Here is a 14,292-nt window from a genome sequence, read left to right as displayed (position 1 = left end):
GTGAGTCCAGGGGGGTGGGGGGGTCCTACTTTTGCATCACCAATAGCACCTACAGAGGGCTTCCTGGGTAACGGCCTCTAAGTCCATATTTGCTGAGTAATGCCTATTAGCGCTGGGCATTGTTCTCAACAGAGGTTCTCAAAGTAGAACCCTGGATATTCCTGGGGGCCCCTGAGGCCCTTTCAGGGAGTCCTCAAGGTCAAAAATATGTTCATAACAATATTAATGTTATTTACGTTTTTCACCGTTATTCTCTCATGAATGTCCAGTGGGGTTTTCCAGAGGCTATGTGACGTCTGACAGCTTATAGAATGTGTGTTTGCGATCCTTCGGTCTTGAAATGTTCTGTTTTTATTTCAAATATGGTTAAATATCAATAGCTACAACCCATATAACAAGAGTTATTTTGAAGTCTTCAATAATATTTAAGATCATAAAAGGGGTCTTAAAACCCAACAGTTTGAAAGCCACTATTCTAGAGGATGTAAGAAGCTAATAAATACTATACTATGGAAGAAAAAGAAAAACTAGAGTCAGGTAAGGGGAATTAAAAGAGCCCGAGGATGACGGGAGGTAATAGAAGCAGGGGAAGGGTTATGGGGAGGAGAGGGGCAGTTTACAGTATTAAATAGGCTGATACAAGTTGGCTCCATTGAGAAATAAACCTACAAATCAAATATCTGATATCTCTGAGTTGCATTTAAAGTTCCCTCATTTGTCCTAAGTTTAAAATTCTTATTGTGAATTGAACCAGAAATATATAAGAATCTATAATGATGAGTGTGCCATTTGGAGAAATTGGTTCAGAAATAAGAACATTTTCAGTAGCTTTAAAATGCCACCGTGAGCCCCTCCAAGCTACACCCCTCTCCTCACAAAGGTAAGCCCTATTCTGACTTTTGAGTTCAATATTCCTTCGCACTTCTTTGCAGTTTTACCATCTGCGTACAGACAGGTGTGTAACAATACACAACATATTGTTCCGTTTTGCCTGAGCAAGAAGCAAGCTCGAACCATGAAGAGGAAGGGACAATATTGCTACTGATAGATTCTCCTCTCCCAGGGGAAAATGAACTGGACAGCGTGGGGATCACAGTGTGCCTCCAGCTGTTCACAAGAGATGCTTTTAGGGATGTCAGTGAGGATGACCAGGGCGTCTGAAAGGCTGTAGGGTGAGCCACGTACTGCACGCTGGTAGAACTTCATTCACTGGGAGGAGGCTGCTCCATTCTACTTTGGTTTTGTCTTTTAGCTCCATGACCTACCTCTAGGTCTTGGGAGGGAGTGAAAGCTGAACACATGTGGGGCAGCCGTGGGAGAGCAGGAGCTCCACTAGCACCTGGTCAAGGCAAGTCAGAGCTAGAAAAGAACCAGAGCTCTGCTTCTCTGGGCATTGTCATCTTCAGGCTGGGATCCTCGTGATAATGCCCAAAACACATCTGTCTCCCGTGTTGCCCCGAATATAAGGCCCAGCCGGACCATCAGCTCTAATGCGTCTTCTGGAGCAAAAATTAATATAAGACCTGGTCTTATAGTAATATATACATATTATATTATATTATATATATTATTTATATTATTTATATTATATTATATTATACCCGGTCTTATATTACTATATAATTTACTATATATTACTATAAGACCGGGTATAATATAATATAATATAATATAATATAATATAAGACCGGGTCTTATATTAATTTTTGCTCCACAAGACACATTAGAGCTGATGGTCTGGCTCGGTCTTATTTTCGGGGAAACGCGGTGTGTGCCGAGTCCCAGGACTCCCTCTGGACTGGCTGAACTGGTCGCGCTCTGAGTCTGGGGCATCTATCAACTTAGTGATTTGCACTCTTTGGTTTGGTGGAGCTTATCCTCCAGTAGCTTGCTGAGAAAGGCTGAACAGGAAAGTATTTGGGGATCTTGGATGTCTAAAAATGTTTTTGTCAAACCATCAGACCCGTTTGATACCTTCACTGAGAATAGAATTCTGTATTAAAAGATTATTTGCATTCAGACTTTTGAAGGCAGTAGGTCATCCTTTAGCCCTCAGTGTTGCTATGAGAAGTCTGAAGCTGTTCGAATTCTGTTTTTTCTTTTTCTCTCTGGAAGATTGTAGGATCTTCCTTTTCTCCCCTCAGTGGTCTGAAATTTCTGCGAGGTGCCTTGATTTGGGTCTATTTGCACCCATCATGCTGGGCACTTGGCCCTTTCAGTTTGGAAGTTTGCATTCTGCTGATTGTCTCCAGTTTTCCATTAATGATTTTCTTTTTTTTTTTTTAATATATATATATTTTTTTTTTATTGGGGAAGGGGAACAGGACTTTTATTGGGGAACAGTGTGTCCTTTCAGGACTTTTTTCCAAGTCAAGTTGTTGTCCTTTCAATCTCAGTTGTGGAGGGTGCCGTTCAGCTTCAAGTTGTTGTCCTTTCCGTCTCAGTTGTGGAGGGCGCAGCTCAGCTCCAGGTCCAGTTGCCGTTGCTAGTTGCAGGGGGCGCATCCCACCATCCCTTGGGGGACTCGAGGGATTGAACTGGCAACCTTGTGGTTGAGAGGATGCACTCCAACCAACTGAGCTATCCAGGAGGCAGCTCAGCTCAAGGTGCTGTGTTCAATCCTAGTTGCAGGGGTGGAGCCCACCATCCCCTGCAGGAGTTGAGGGATTGAACTGGCAACCTTGTGGTTGAGAGCCCACGTGGGAATTGAACCGGCAGCCTTTGGAGCTAGGAGCATGGAGCTCTAACCGCCTGAGCCACCGGGCCAGCCCCCATTAATGATTTTCTCCCCTTCATTTTCTCTGTTCTCTTCTCTGGGAACCCCATATTATTCTGATGCTGGATCTCCTGCTCTAGACTTCCATTTATTTTTCTTCTTTTGCATTTTCAAGCTCTTCGTCTTTTGGCTCTGATTTCTAAGATGTTTCCTCAATTGGATCTTCCAGTTCTTGAATTGATTGTTTTTATTTCAATCAACATGCCTTTAAAAGCTCTTTCTGAACCTTTGAATGTTTTCTACTGGTACCCTGTTTTTGTTTCAGTTCAGGGGTGCAGTTGTCTTTTCTTATCTCTCTGAAGACACTTTTTAAAAAACTCCCTGCATGGTGTCTGTGTCTTCCAGGTTGCATTTATCCTGTTTGTTTTGGTCTTTCTCGTCCATGTTCAAGGTTTTCCTCAGATACGAGGTATCCCTTAGTTCTATTGTCAACGAAATGCTAAAAAGCTCACTGAAAGCTCTGAGCACATGGGAGACCATCCACTTGGAGCTTTACAGCAGGACTGTCTGGGGGCCTATTTGTTGGGAAACCCAGTATCTCACTGTCTTGAAGTCTTTCCTTTAAGCTAAGACATCTTCCAACACCCTCCCTGGAAGGTAAAGGTTTGGTTGCCAGAGTTCTAGAAACCAAGCTGAGGGGTGAGGGGTGGAGCAGTGGGGAGGCGGTGCTTCAGCAATCAACATTAAAACACACATGGTTCCTTTATTCCCCCTTTTTTGTGCAATACCCACGTCCTCAACTGTGCACCCCCCAACCCAGAGAAGCTCTGCTTTACTCTCTCCTGAGAATAATCTTCCAGACTTTTCCTGTGTGGGGGAGGATGATTGCAAAGGAGTGTGGAGTGGGAGAAGGGATCTAGGGTCTAACTGCTTCCGAGATAGCTCCCTCAGTCCTTCTTATTTTAGCACCCCTCCCCGTCCACTCACAGAGGGCCTGGTGTTGCCAGTTTTTTCGTCTTGGACCGAATCTGCTGTGTAAAATTGGGTTTGTGCTCAGCCCTTCCCACGGCTGCTTTGGACTCAGCTTTCCCAGGCTCGACAAATTAGTTACCCTGTCATTCTCCTCTTGTGGCTGTGGTTTTCCCATCCTGTTTTCTCAACATTGTGGGTTTATTATTTTTTTCAAAAATCCCTCTTCCAGAGGTAGCAGTGGGGTTTCAGGAAGGAGTAAAATTAGATGCATGTATTCAATCTGTCACTGTAACCTGAACGCTACCCAAAAATCCTGGGATCCAATCTGTCCCTGAAATTCCAGGCACTCTGCTGGAATCTGAGAATGCAGATGTGTTTCGGACACGGTACCCATCCTCACAGATATCGGTTAAGCTGAAAAGATGCAAACACTCAAGGAAACGGAATACAAGTCCACAATCCTTGAGGGTCAAATGCATCTTGGATTTAAGAATTGATCAGATTTTATAAAGATAATATGAAGCATATGCCATTATTCTCATAGTACGCCATAGAGGCCTGCAGCAACACCTGGGAATCAAACACATTTTTATTGCTGCAGTGAAACATATGGGTATTCACATTAAACAGGCTACAAAAGAGAGAGAGAGACTATTAACAGCCTCACGTCCCTCCAGGGCAGGCTTGAAAACTAAATGATTTAACAAAACAAACTAAGACCAGTTTTCAGCCTGGGAATTCTGAGTTGTTGATCAGGCCCTGCGAACCTCTACAAGGCATTAAGTTCTACAAATGAAGTATGTACAAAGTACAGTGGGTATATAGACTGGAAGGCTCCACAGAAGAGATGACATTTGAGCTAGGCCTTGCAGAACGAGTAGGAGCTCACCAGAGAGAAAACGGAGTTCTAGGCAGAGTGAGCAACACAAGCGAAGGCCCAGAGGTTTGAAGCCTGAAAGAATGTGACTTTGTTTCCTGCTCCTGGAGAAAATGAGCTGCTAGGCAGCTTGGTTTCAGTTCTAGAGCCAGGTGTCTTGCCACAGGATGAGTTCACTCTTTCCAGAGAAAGCATGACCTTCAGTAGGGATGGAATGGTAAGAAAGACGGGGCTGGGGAGGTTGGCAGGGCCATGAGGGCATCTGGACCATGCCAAGTTTGGGCCTCTCCCAGTAGGACAGCATTTCTCAAAGTGTGGTCCCCAAGCCCTTTCAAGGAGTCCAAAAGGTCAAAAGCATTATCATAGTAATGCTAACACATTACGTATTTGCTTTTTAAAAACTTTGTTGACATATGCAATGTTGAGTAAAACTGCTGGCATCTTAGCAGGAATTAACTGTACAGGCAATCATTTTATGCTTCACCACGGGGCACTTGCAATTATTTTAAAAAGCTTGCTTTACTTAAGAATATCTTTGATGAAACAGTAAAACTATGATTTTCCTTAAGCCTTGACCCTTGACTACCTAACTTTTCAATGTTCTGTATGATGAAACGGGAAATATGCATAAAGCAATTCTGCTCGATACCAAAATCATGGCGATCTCCAGAAAAAGCACTCGGGCACTTGTCTGAGTTGCAGGTCAAACTATCCCTTTTTCATAGAACACCATTTTCATTCGAAAGAATAACTGCTAAAAAAAAATATGGTTATTCAGATTTCGATACTTGGCAGGCATTATCCTGAAAATGAATGCAGTCAGCCTGTCACTTCAAGGTAAACAACTGACAGTTATTTGTTGCCAATGATAAAATTTGAGTTTTTGAGCAAAAATTAACATGTTGGAAATTTTACACCATGGATTTGACAGCTTCCCGATACTCAAAAGAATTTTCTGATGAGATCAATAGTAATATCAGTGGTAATATTAACTAATGAGATTTTCATTATAGTAATGCAATGTGCCAGCATTCCAAAGATCTGCTTAAGTTTGCGACTCGATATTTTTTAACAGGACTAATGCATGACGCTCCAAAATCATTCATGGATAAAATGTCTATTAAAAATGGAAGCTAGATCAATGAATTTTAATGTAACAGAGTAAGAAAACTTCATTGATATGGTTTCAGATTCCACATTGCAACCAACCTTTAAGAAACTACAATTTGTTGAGTTTTGGTATGGTATTAAAGAATATTCACAATTATCTGAAAGGGCTATTAAAATACTCTTATTTTACCAAGTGAGTGGTAAAGTGTGAGGTCCAATTTTCTTCATAAACTTCAACCAAAACAACATATTGCAACAGATGGATTGTGGAAGCAAAGATGAGAATTAAGCTGTTTCCTACTTAAGCCAGACAATAAAAAGTGTTGCAAAATTATAAAATGACGCTACATTGGTTCCTAAATGTTTTTGTTTTGGAAAATTTAGCTATTTTTCACATAAATATCCACATGTAATGGGTTTCCTATTTTTATTTTTTAATAAGTATTTAAAATATCCTCACTTTACATTTCTAATATGGTAAATATTGATAGCTATCACCCACATAAACAAAAGCTCTTTGGGGTTCTCAGTAACATAAGAACCATTGCTGCAAGCAGAGAAATCCATGGCAGATTTGAACAAGAGTTGAGATTTTGTTCTAGAAAGATCCTTCTAAAAGCAGTGTGGAAGCCAGACTAGAGTGGAACCAGGTTGCAGGCAGGTGCCCCAGTCAGGGAGTGGGAAGAGATGAGGAGAGAATGGAAGTAGCAGTGGGGATGGGAGAGGAAAGGATTTTTGAAAGGAACATTCCAGAAGTAGAAAAGTCAAGACTTCTTGATAATCCGCTCTCATTGTTCCCACCACAGCAAGCATTTCATCTACATTCCTCTTAGTCTTGGTGACGTGTCCAATGCGTGTCAATCTTAATGTGTCCCAAAATAGACTCCTGATTTTTCCCAACCCAAACCTGCTCCTTACAGTTTTCCCCATCTTAATAAATAACAACTCCATTCTTCCAGTTGCTTAGGCCAAACACCATGGAGCTCTTGAATCCAGCAGTAAATCCTGACAGCAACACATAATCCAACCACCTCTCACCATCCTTGGCTACCTTTCTGACCTCATTTTCCACTACCCTCTCCCTTGGTCACTCCCCTCCAGTCATGCTGGCCTCCATGCTGACCATTGATCATGCTAAGGACACTCCTACCTCAGGGCCATTGCACTGGCTATTCCCTCTGCCTGGATTGCTCTTACTCCAGGTATCCACATGGCTCCCTCTCCTATTTGCTTCAGATCTCTGCTCTAATGTCTCCTTATCAGAGAGGCCTTCCCTAAACCCACAAATTTTCTCTCTGCATCTTTCTGTACCCCCTTTCCCTGCCTAGTCTCGATCACCACCTGTGTTATGGATTTATTTATTTACTTATTTTTATTAAAAGAATTTTTTTTTTGTTTTTTAAGGAAGGCACAGCTCACAGTGGCCCATGCGAGGATGGAACCGGCAACCTTGGTGTTATCAGCACAACGCTCTGGCCAACTGAGCTAACCAGCCACCCCGTTATGGATCTATTTTTGCTTTTTGTATATTTTATGCTTCCCTTCAGTAGCGTATATGTTCTTTGCTAGCAGAAATGCTTGAAGTCTGTATCGCCAACACCTAGATAAGGCTTGGCCCAGAATAGACACTCAATATATATTTGTTGAACAAATAAATGAATGATTTGACATCTACATAAGTTTTTTGTTTAGAAAACAAAAACTTTGGAAACTACTGATCTCTGGATGAGGTCATTTGTGTCTGACACAATTCCTGATGGTTCCTGATGCAATGGTGAACGTTTGCAGAGCCCTTACTAAAAACTGACCTAATTGTTTTTCAGCTATTCATTCTCTCATTAATTTTTTCAGCAACCTGTGAAGTAGACGTCGTTATTCCCATTTTATAGATGAGGAAACTGTGGCAAAGAGAGATTAAGTAACTTGCCCAAGATCACATATCTAGTTAGTGTCTCAGCAGGATTTTGAACCAAGCGGTTTGGCCCTGTTGTCCACAGCTTAACCACTCTGCCATGATAAACGGATTTGGGAAGACCCTAAACATTTATTAAGAAGGGGTTGGGCCATGATCTCAGAGGTGCTTCCAGTTTTATGGGTCTATAACATTGAGATTCTACTTATCTACACTATTAATTGATTACTTAATTTACACATAAATAAGTATATTTCAAATTAGATATGTATTTATATATAAATACATTATTCATTTATACAACAAATATTTATTTTTTGCATGCTACATGCCAGGTTCTGTACTAGGTATTTCACATACGTCTTTAATCCTAATAGATAGGTAGTATTACAATGCCCATTTTATCATTGAGAAAACTTCTAGAACTTATGATCTAACCAGGGTCATGATGATATTAGCCGAAACAAGATTCCAGCCCTGGTCTCAGGTCTGCTTGTTTTCAAAACTCAGGCTCATTCCCTGATCCCAACTTCTTTTCTTCAAGCATGGAGGGAACCTGTGGGATCTGGTTTGCATGAGGTCCTGATAAACTCATCGAGGGAACTGCATGTTCAGGGGACAGGGCCCCTGCCTCTTGACCTCCCGGGCAGGACTGGAGTCTGAGGGCACCAGCCTGGTCCCGAAACCATGGCTAGGGAGTTAGTGAAGGAGGAAGCATTTTGACAAAGCCCCACGAGGTGTCACTTTTTATTCTGATCCTCTGCTTTCCCTCCAGCCTGCTCTGACCAGTGTCAGTCACTGCGACATAAATTCCTCTTCATTAGCAGAGAGACAGGCCCCGTGATGCCGGGTAATTGAACAGACGGTCCTTTAACCATCGGACCCTGAATACTCACAAGGGCTGCCTTCCAGCCAGGCGTCTCAGAGTGGTCTGCACAGGCTAATTACAGCTCCCTCAGCTACACCAGGGAAAACCGAGACAGGCACAATCAACTCTAAACGCGTGCTCATTCAGAGACTAAAGTGAGGGGGGCGGACTCCCTGGGAAACGAGGCACGGTCACATGACAGCTGTCCTGGCTGACAGTGCAAATGAAGTCATAGCTACAGTAATCCCGGGATCACAAACTCTCGAGGTCCCCACCCACTGCATTACAGGAAGTGCAGTCTTTTCCTTGGGTTTTCCAAGAACGCTCAAGGGTGTGGACACGTGCCCGAGGTCCCGGTGGCGCGCAGCCGAGAGCTGAGCAGCCGAAGCTCAGTCACGCCCCCTGGAGGCGGGTCGGTTGCTGGCTCTTTCCCGCTGTGCAAAGATGTTATGCGCCTCCACCTCTGTTTAGAGCAAATGGTGGCACCTTCAAAAGTATCTTTTGAAGTGAGAGGGAGAAGAAAACTTCTTTCTTTTGTGTTACCCTCTGTTCCACAGCAAAGCGTCCAGGGAAACGATTATTTCCTATTATTTCCCCCTATTTCCTCTGGGGGGCGCGCGCGCGCACTGCCGGGACCGGTTTTGAGGTGGGCTGCTCATGTGCCTGGTTACCTGTCTTTTTCTCGCCGCCACTTGGTTTGGCATGTGATGCGCTAAGCGCTGGGAGATAACACAGATTTGTGGTAAGATTGGCGATGTGAGAACAGCCATCTCAACGACGCTGGAAGATCCCAGAGTTCCTGCATCCAGCATGGGGGCAGGATGAGAGAATATTTCTGGGTCAGCCACCGTTCTAAGCACTTTTTTACGTATTCTTACCCATTTGATCCTCACAACAAACATAGGAGGTGGATACTATTATTATCCTCATTTCATAGTCTGGCTTAGGGTAGTTTAGTAATTTTCCCAATGTCCCACAGCTACTGACGACAGCGCAGGATTCAAATCCAGGCTACCTGGCCCCCAAAGCCATGCTCCTCTCCACCACACTGTGATGGGTAGCAAGGAGGATAACTGGCCTGAGACAGCCCAGGAGTCTAGCTGGAGAGGACAACAGAGATGGAGGCTTATGGTCAGTTTTACGGGTCACTTTGGGTAGGCTATCATCCCCAGTTACTCACAGCTCTGTTGCTGTGAAGGTATTTTGTAGCTGTGATTAGTCTATATAATCAGTTTAAGTAAGAGAGATTATCCTAGATCATCTGGATGAGTCTGATTCAATCAGTTGAAAGGCTTTAAGACCAAAACGGAAGCTCCCCTGCCAAAACGATTCCACTGTGTGGATTGCAGTTTCAGCTCGTGCTTGAGAGTTTCAGCTTTGCTGACATCCTTCCCTACACATTTCGGACTTGCCTAGCCATCTTCCACAATTGCATAAATAAACTTCTTGCAATAAATCTCTTAATATATCCTACTGGTTCTGTTTCTCCAGTGGAAGACTGACTGATACAATGACCAAAGAACCAAAGACCAGACAGATGTGAGCCCCCGTCAACGGCTAGCTGCCGCCCTGGGGAGAGTTAGAAAATCCCCAAATTGGCTGAGATAAGTTTCCATCATGGAAGGGAATGGAGAATCAATAAAGAAATTTAGTTCAGATGCTGAAAAATGAAGAAAGACAATTTTTTTGCACTCCCAAATTTATGGGCTAAGTCGATTCACACCTACTGCGTCATTTTAGCACCGTACACCTACTTCAGGGTGCAACAAAAGAACAGAGACACAATAATACTAACCAAACCATAATAATAAGAGTATTACTATTTATTACCAGGGGTCCGTTATTGTGCTTCACTTACATTATCTGACTTAATCCTCACAACCCTGTGAAGGCATGGCTACTCGCCCCTTTACAAAAGAGGAACTGAGACCTGGAAGGATTGCCCCAACGTCCCACGGCTGGTGAGTCAGGACTCAAGAAGCTGACCTGTTTGCCTCCAGAGCTGTACTTTAATGACTATGCTATACTGGCCTCTGGCAAAATGACTTCAATTCCCCCATCAGACCCACCATTTCTCCTTCAAAGCTCCCAGAGACTCCCACACGTATCAGCTACCACAGCAGACCTCTTTTTCTCCCTCCTGGCACTTGTCTCAGGTCCTTTGATCACCCCGGGACTCACTAGGAGGCTCCCAGACTCTGTCAGTGTCTGCTCTAGGCTGAAGATGTTGGCTTGTGTCATTGCCTTAGGGCTGGCTCACGGATGCCACCCCAATGGACTCCAACAGCCCACCCCACAGTCACTCCCTCCTTCTTCTTCCTGACCAGCAGCACTACTCACTATAGCCAAAAGGTGGAGACAACCCAAATGTCCACCAGCTGATGAATGGATGGACAAAATGTGGTCCATCCATGCAATGGAGTATTACTCAGCCCTACAAAAGCATGAAGTACTGATACCTGCTACAACATGAATGAACTTCAAAAACATTATGCCAGGTGAAATAAGCCAGACACGAAATATCACATATTATATGATTTCATGTGTATGAAAGATCCAGAATAGGTAAACCTACAGAGGAAGAAAGCAGACTAACGATTGCTAGGGGTTAGGGGGAGGGGGAATGGGGAATCCTGCTTAATGGGTACAGGGTCTCCTCTAAGGGATGGTGAAAATGTTTTGGAACTAGCTAGACATTATGTTTGTGCAACATTGTGAATGTACTAAATGCCACTGAACTGTACATTTAAACATGGCTCATTCTATGTTATGAGAATTTTGCCTCAATAAAATACATACCTACATACGTAAGAAATGCTAGGTCACCCATGTCCATCCAGTCATACTGCTTTTTCATCTGACTTAGTTTGTCTTCATGTCAGCCATCTTCTCCCTAGGACCTTGGCACATGATCCCTAGGCTGGGGCTGGAGCTGGGCTAGCAGGTGATTTGACAGCATTGCCCTGGTCTGCCTTGAATTGCCCTGCTCCGCTGGTCCCCATTGGGTCTTCCCTGGCAAGTGAGGAAAACAGCCCTTCCAGAGGAACGTTCCCATCTGGTATCTGCCCAGGAGGATTAGAGTATCTATTAATCAGGGCTTTTCCTTACAAGCAACAGAAATACACTCCAGCTGATTAAGCAGAAAAGGAGCTTATTAAAAGGATATTAACTCACGGAATAGGAGGGGCTGGCGGACCTGGCTCCATGCTAAGCTTCCACGATCAATGACCCAAAAGGCCATAGAAACCGTGGGATGAGCAAAATGCCACCGCTTCTGCTGCTTCGCTAGACATTTCTGCACCAAGGATTTCAGCCTAAACTGAGCTCCCGCAGCCACCCTTGCGGCACAGACCCTCTATCCTTGAGTCCTCACTTCCTTATCCAAGCCTCTCCGAGGCGAGTCTGATTGGTGGAACTGGGGTCACGTGCTGGTACCTCAGCTGTAAGGAAGGCTGGGGAGCCAACGTTTCTGTGTCCCGCCTTGGGAAGATGGGGCTTAAAAGGCTGCAAACTTCTCAAATATCACAAGGTGTTGAAAATGTGATGGGTATACGGAAAACGTGACAAGCAGTGGCTACAGCTTTGTTCCTCCACTGAAGGGCCATATGGCAGCCCTGGCTCATATGACATTGTCTCTCTCATGAGGCAACTTGGGCCTTCTGCAGAGACCACCCGGCCAGCTTTGGGTTTTGCCTGTTCAGAACCTTTACTCCTGCCCCTGCCCCAGACATGTAGGTCTCATGGGGCCGTCAGTCATAAAGTCCATCCATCCTACCCACCCCTAGTTATGAGGTAGGTCGGTAACTCAACGACTGTATTCCATTTCCTGACAACAGTGATTGTTCCAAGGGGGGCCCGCGACCAAATCAGTGCCATTTAGAATTTTAGAATTTTCCCTGGGATCGATAGGATGATGATGATGATGTGGGGGTGGGGGGGAGGGAAACTCTCGTTTGCCCTGGAGTTGTTAAGGTGGGAAGAAATTTATGTATTGCAGCTGGTGGCCATCTTTCCCAGCCACATGGAAGAAACTATATGCAGTAGGAGAAAATTAGGTCAGCTGAGAGTGAAGCAGAGATGAGAGATGGTGAGACAGCCAGGAAAACATGATTTCATCTCCTGGATCCAGCTAAGCCTGAAGCCATTGCATCTCTGGTTTTTACTTACAAGAGCCAATAAGTTCCTTTCTACAGCTTCAGCTAGTTAGAACTGGATTTCTCTCATAACTGAGTCTTTGTAATAAATAAACCACCCACTATCTAGTGGGACATTTACTATGAAGCACTTTTCTGTCTATTATATTCTTTGATAGTGCATTTTAAAGTAAGGGGGGAGCTTTAATAATAAAAAAATATTGCCTATTATTCTCCCATTTTTATATAGAAGAAAATTTGGCCTCAGAGGGGTTAAGGACTTGGCCAAGGTCACACAGCTAGTTGTGGTCTGGCTGGAATTTGAAGTCAGTTCTGCCTACCTTCAAGTTCAGCACTGTTCTAGAATTCTATAGTCAAATTTTATTTTTCAGAACTAATTGCATTCCTCATAGTTTTTCCCAATCCTTGGTGTACTCAGGCCTCTCAAAGTCAACTCTTAGCTCCGAACAATATAATAAATAACAAATATTTTATGGAGTTATTCTTCCTGCAGTGTTTTCATTTTCAAAACGTGTGAGGGCCGAGGTATAAAGCTTTGAAGTAGAAATTTTAATCACTGATTATGGATGTGAGGGACATAGAGCTCCTGGAACGTCAGCCCCCATACCTCCACTTATGGGATACCCTAACCTCACAGGGGGCCTTTCCCTAGCTAGAATGCTTTTTCTGGGAAACCCAAGAATCTGGATGGTAAGGGACACAGTGTCAACATGTATTTGGAGCCTTCATAATTCATGGGACTCTACAATTTTGAGCACAGCCTCATCCAGGTTGACACTCTCACCAAATCAGGTCAGCACATGGAGGTTAGTTATTTGGGAAGGAAAGGTGATAGAAAAGGATCATGGGAATCAATATTCATTGAGTACAAGCCAAGGATGGCAAATAGAGTTCATCTCCATCCTCACCTTGACTCATGCATTGACAAAAATGCCATTGCATCTAAGCTCAGCTAGTAATGTCTGCCCCAGGTGCAGGAGAGGGCCTGGGAGCATGGCCTTTTCTGGCTATGAGCCAGGCAATTCACATCATTAATCCCAAGTCTTCACAACAATCTTTGAAGTGGGAGTTACTTGTTTTATTTTCCAGAGAAGGAAATTGAGGTTTAGAGGGGGTGTCACGTACCTCTTGCGGAAGCTCCTACGTGGATGAGTCTTTTAAAATTAACAAATCAAATAAACAACACACTACCACAACAAAAACAGCAACACTACTTATCATTTACTGCGTGTTTATACACGCAAGACACTGGATTAAGCCTGTGGTGTTATATTACCTCAGTTCATTTCCCAAAGCCTGGTGAGGTAATTTGCCATTTTACAGGTGAGGAAACTGAGGAGCTGAGAATCCAGATGTCGTGACCAATGTCACCAGCTAGCAAGAAACGGAGCGGAGGCGAAAGCCAAGTGTGTCCAGGACTCTAGTTCCTGCAGTCCCATCACTTCACGCTGGTGTATTTTCATCACGAGTCGCTGCTTGGTCGAGGGATTCTGGGAAAGTGATCGGCTAAAATATAACAATGTGACAGAAACGGACATACCCCTTCTGGAGAGGCTTTTAAATAACTCCTTCTGCAAGGAACACGCGATGGGGGTTTCCACATATCAGGCTTCTTCATGGTGGGGCAGGCCCGTCCCCTGAGGCCAGTCACCCCACTCAGGCTTTTTGAGCACCTGTCCTCCA

This window comes from Rhinolophus ferrumequinum, chromosome 10, assembly GCF_004115265.2.
Source record: "Rhinolophus ferrumequinum isolate MPI-CBG mRhiFer1 chromosome 10, mRhiFer1_v1.p, whole genome shotgun sequence".
In the NCBI taxonomy this organism is placed as follows: domain Eukaryota; kingdom Metazoa; phylum Chordata; class Mammalia; order Chiroptera; family Rhinolophidae; genus Rhinolophus; species Rhinolophus ferrumequinum.
The sequence above is the reverse complement of the archived record's forward strand: the minus strand, read 5'-3'. Positions refer to the sequence as shown.